Below are 6000 nucleotides of genomic sequence, written 5' to 3' on the forward strand. Positions count from 1 at the left end.
ATTGTGTCATCCATCTCTCAGTGAGTGTTCTAGTTAAAGGTCACATGGTGTAAAGCAGGACTCCCATTGCCTCTGTGATGATACATTTATTTGATGATAAAATTATGATAGATTTGTTCTTTGTGGTGATTTTAAGATTCATGTTGACGAGTCTTCTAATGTCGTTGCTACTGATTTTTTAAATATCACTAGATCTTTGAACTTTCAACAACATGTGTCTGGCCAAACTCAAAACCGTGGCCACACTCTAGACCTTGATTTTAGTCTGGGTCTGAGAATACCATCTGTGGAGATCATGGACATGTTTGTATCTGATCACCAATGCATTGTTTTTAACTGTGAATAACAGACTGCTAGTACAGTTTTATCCCGCTCTAAGTACACTCACGTCTTTAATGAGCCTCTAAATTGCCTCTAAATACTGCACACTGTTTAATTGTCATGTCAATGTGTTTCCTGACTTCTCCTACACCAATGATTTGGTTAATTCTTTTAATTCTCTGTATCCCTCAACCTTAGATCTCATAGCTCTGTTGGAGACTAGATCTAACTCAAAGACTAGAAAGCAGCCCTGGTTAAATAATGACAGTATTCGTAGCTGTAAAAGGAAATGCAGAAAAGCAGAATGTAGCTGGAAGAAATCAGGTCTCCAGGTCCACTTTGTGGCTATGAAAGAGTTACTACTTCTTTATAATAGGAGGTGAAAGATGCAAGAAAATAATATTTTTCTGAACTTATTTCTGCCCATAAGCACAACTCCAGATTTCTATTTAAGACCGTTGATCAGTCAGTAAACCCAGCCTCTCCTTGTGCCTCTGCAGATTGTGATGCTGATTGTGAAAAGTTTTTATTGCACTTTGCTGGAAAGGTGGAGTCAATAAGACTTAGTATTACCCCCAATCCTGCCTTTTTAGATGTTGACCACCGCTCCGGGATACTTTGAGCTATTTTTCCTCTATTACTCTGCCTGAACTTATAGAAATCATGTCTCATATGAGAGTATCCTCCAGCCCTCTTGACATAATTCCAACTCAGTTTTTATTTGAAGTAATGGAATGTATTGGGCCCCATTTGCTCTCTATTTTGTACAGCTCTCTGTCTACCGGTTGTGTCCCAGATTATTTTAAAACTTCTTGTGTCCAACCAGTCCTGAAAAAACCTGGGCTTGATCCTACTCTCCTTGATAATTATCGCCCAATTTCTAAACTGCCTTTTCTTTCTAAGATTCTTGAAAAAATTGTTTCAAACAGCTTCTTGCTGCTGTGGAAAATAATAGTATCTTTGAAAAGTTTCAGTCAGGTTTCCGTCAGTATCATAGCACTGAGACAGAAAACTAAAAGTCCCTAAAAAACACTAAAAGTCACTAACGACCTTTTAATGAATGCTGACGCAGGCATGTGTTCAATTCTTGTGCTGCTTGACTTAAGTGCAGCTTTCGACACAACTGATCATGGTATTCTTCTAGATAGACTGAGGCACTGGCTGGGCTTATCTGGTACTGCATTAGACTGGTTATCATCTTATTTGTCTAATAGGAAGTTTTGTGTCTCTGTTAACAACTTCTTGTTGTCATTTTCCAATATCAAGTATGGTGTGCCTCAAGGGTCAATTCTAGGACCAATTTTGTTCTCCCTATATATGCTCCCCTTGGGTGATGTCATCCGTAGACATGGTATTTCTTTTCACTGTTATGCGGATGACTCAGAGTTGTATCTCCCTGTTAAGCTCACTGACCTCAGTATGCTGAGTTCTCTACAGGATTGCCTGAGTGATATAAAAAACTGGATGTTGATAAATTTTCTTCAGCTCAATGCCAATAAAACAGAAATCCTTGTTATTCGGCCCCAGCATATCACAAAACAAATACTGCCATCGACTGGTTACCTGTCACAACATATCAAGCCTGTTGCAAGAAATCTTGGTGTCCTGTTTGATAGCAATTTATGCTTTGAGCAACAAATCACAAAGCTGGTCCAATCATGTTTTTATCACCTCAGAAATATTGCAAATATAAGATCTAGTTTAAATTGTAGAGATGCAGATTGTACATGCTTTTATCTCCTCGCGCCTTGATTACTGCAATAGCCTTTTCTCCTGTCTTAACCAGAAAACTTTGAAATGTCTACAGACTGTCAGCTGCCAGGCTTTTAACTGGAACTAAGAGGCACGATCACATCACACCTGTTTTAACCTCTTTACATTGGCTCCCTGTTTGTTTTAGGTTTGATTTTAAGATCTTATTGACTACCTTTATGGCTCTTCATGACCTGGCTCTAGATTATATTTTAGACCTTTTAATCCCTTATGAACCTTTGCATAGTTTGAGATCCTCGGGCAGAGGTCTTCTGTCCCTTCCAGTGTCCAGGCTGAAAACTAAAGGGGACAGAGGGGCCATCAGGGCCCCGAGGCTCTGGACCGACCGGCCCGAGGAAATCAGGCTGAGTCAGCATCTTCTTTCAAGTCTCTTCTTAAAACGTACTTTTATCGGAAAGCATTTCCTGATTTTACCTGAACTGCCTCCTTATTTTTCTTGAATTTTATTTGTTTTCAATTTCATGTTTATTATTAGAATTTTTTAATTTTGTGTTTTTACTCCCTTTGTGTTTATAATCTGTCTATTTTTATGGCTTTTAGTTCACTCTAATCTCTCTGTGCTTCTTATTGTGTTCTGTTTTTATTGTAAAGCACTTTGTAACCATGTTTTGAAAGGTGCTATATAAATAAAGTTTATTATTATTATTATTATCATTATTATTATTATTAAAGGAGTTGGATGGTGAAAGTATCAAAACTAAATCCACACAATCCATATTAGTGCAGCGAGCCTCTAAACGAGCCGTTTGGACTTCCGTAACTTTGTGATGTCACAAAGGTTCGCTCATTATCATTTTTGTAAGAAATAATAGACTAACAAAGTGGGTTTTTTTTAAAGCGGTTGAGCGGTTGTCGTTGTTTATTAGCGGAGAGTTTTCCCTACCTGTAGCCGCCGGGCCGCGGAGTCTCACATTTCACTCTGGAAACGGTTAGCCAATAGGAACAGAGGGTCGTTAATATTAATGAGCCTTAAAGACACGGAGACAGAAACGGCCTGTTCTTGGTAAGGCTCAGAGAGATGCTGGAAAATGAACGTGGAGAAATGGATTGTTTTTGGTTCATGACACCACACACACAGCTTTGAATGGACAGAAAGACACAAAATAAAACTCTGGACAGAATATGGAGCTTTAAACTATTCTGAACAAAAATATGAATGCAACATGTAAAGTAACGCTCCGTTACTGCGTTACTTAAGCCTGAACTCCTGTCAACCTTTTCAAAGGTTTTTTTTTCCTCCCCTTTTTTTCCTCATATGTATCTTAAGGTCATGCGCGAGCCGGTTTACATTACATTACATCTGGTTTACACACACACAAACCTTTAACGGCTGTGTTGTAGATTTCCTCTTGTTCTAGTCTAAATAAGCTAACGGCAGGCGGTAACAGTCACATAAAAGATCTGCTGATAGAGTCAGGAAAGGAAAATACACTGAAACTGTCATGGAAACTGATGCTTACAATACCTTTTGGTGGAGAAAATCATCTGTGACGAAGAGAAGTTAAGGTGAAACTAAGAGAGAGGGAGAGAGAGAGGGGGGGGGGGGGGCAGAGAAAGAGGAAGAGAGAGAGAGGGAGGGGCAGAGAAAGAGGAAGAGACAGAGAGAGAGAGAGAGAGAGAGAGAGGGAGGTGTGTCCTGGTTGGATCCAGTAAATATCTCTGTCTCTGTTCCTGTATTAAATCTAAAGCTTCTTTCCACAGCATGTTTTGGTCTAAACTGACGAGGCTGAATCTGTTCTAGTCTAACTGAACCTGCCATCTAAACAATGTGAATTATTACATGCACTGCAGTTCTAGTGGTGTGTATTGGTTTGGCTGCTCCATTGATTTTCAACGGGGTGAAAAGTGTGTGTGTGTGTGTGTGTGTGTGTGTGTGTGTGTGTGTGTGTGGCCCCCTAGTGGCCATTAGGAGACTTTCACTCTCTCACAGTTGAAACTGCTTGTTGGAAAAGATGAAGACCAAACAATGTTCATTTAGGAGAAACTTTAATTCTGACAAACAATTACAGAAAACTAGATAGAAGTTTATCTTGGAAAGATGAGATGACAATAAAATACCAAATGTTGCTACAGAAAGATATTTCAACCTGTCAGTCATCAACAACAGGGCCCAAACTGGCCCCCGGGCCACAGTTTGACCCTCCAGAGGGGGTCAGAAATATGAGATAATTTAGAATAGATAAAAGCTTCTGTATAAACACAGAGGTATATTATTCAAATGCACATATTTATTCTGTCTGGTAGGTAAATATTTTTAATTGATTGTCTTTGTCTCAATAAGCTCCACTGCTGTTATTTCTGAATAAAAACTTTTTCATACTTTCATACATATATTTCTATTCTGCCTGTTCTCTTTATATAACCGTCATTTTACTACATTCTTACTAAATCATATTATATTTTTCTTTACTGTATCCTGTTACTTTTTACTGATTTCCCACAGGATCAATAACGTTTTGTCTCATTTCATTTTATAATAATAATCATATTCTCTGTGTTTCAGTCTGCAGGATCAGGATTAAGGATCAGGAACAGGTTGGAGGCCTAAACTCTGAACCCAGAACATCAGAATGTGCAGAGAGCTGTCCGCACTTTGAGCCTCTGGGTCAAACCAGTCAGTGTTTCCTCCACTTTTATTCTTTCAGGATGGGAAAGCCTCTGAAACAGCATCTGGACCATCATGGGACACTAAAACTCTCCACTGAAACCCAGGATAATAATCATCATTCATTCATTCAAACTGCATCATATCCATCATATCAGAGACGGACAACACCGACCGGCCGATATCTGATTTTTAATAAAAGCTCGATATCGTCCTGAAACTGGTATATCGGTCCAACACTATCAGGAGCATCCTGTCAGTATTTAGTTGCACAGTCCATGTGTCAGTGGTCTCAAACCTGTGACTCAGAACAGATGCAGCCCAGAGAGCAAACTAACAATGTATCAATGCTGAAATATTCAGCTTCAGTTTTGCACCCTGAAATAATGTTGGTACAACACTGAAAAGGGATTGACCCAAAAATCACTGCTGTTTCTGTTCAGATTCACTCACTGATTTAACATCAAATCAACACTGAAACAATATGAAATTGTTATTATTAGAGATATAGCCAACTTCTTTAGACTCTTTAAAATGAAGCTGTCATTTTACACATGGGGTGATACATTTTAATTCCAAATATAATACAAACACACATCACTTTTACATCAGCTGCTGACAAGGTTTCCATGCTCTCTGCCCATTCACATCACATCTCAGCAACCAGGGATCACAGAAAATCCAGACTTTCATATTTACCTTCTTGTTTATATCTTTCATATGTGTTCAACTCGTCTCCGAGATTTCCCACAGCACCTGAAGGCAGCGTAACACCCGGAGCGCACATGCCGCTCTGTCAGTTCTGCTGCAGCTAAATAAATGAATGACTTTGTGAGATTTGGTCTCATCTGCCTCACAGGACTGTTTTCACTTTGTTCAGTCCCACAGAAAAACTCCTGCTGCTCCACACGAGGAGTCCGACCTGAACACACAGCAAGAGGAGGAGACGTGTAGCATGGAGAGAGAAACAGGAGGAGGAGACGTGTAGCATGGAGAGAGAAACAGGAGGAGGAGACGTGTAGCATGGAGAGAGAAACAGGAGGAGGAGACGTGTGGCATGGAGAGAGAAACAGGAGGAGGAGACGTGTAGCATGGAGAGAGAAACAGGAGGAGGAGACGTGTGGCATGGAGAGAGAAACAGGAGGAGACGTGTAGCATGGAGAGAGAAACAGGAGGAGGAGACGTGTAGCATGGAGAGAGAAACAGGAGGAGACGTGTAGCATGGAGAGAGAAACAGGAGGAGACGTGTAGCATGGAGAGAGAAACAGGAGGAGGAGACATGTAGCATGGAGAGAGAAACA

Source organism: Centroberyx affinis, unplaced genomic scaffold (genome assembly GCF_046629955.1).
Source record: "Centroberyx affinis isolate AG114_WGS23_722 - 3 ecotype Tasmania unplaced genomic scaffold, CSIRO-AGI_Caff_v1 ptg004034l_1, whole genome shotgun sequence".
NCBI lineage: Eukaryota > Metazoa > Chordata > Actinopteri > Beryciformes > Berycidae > Centroberyx > Centroberyx affinis.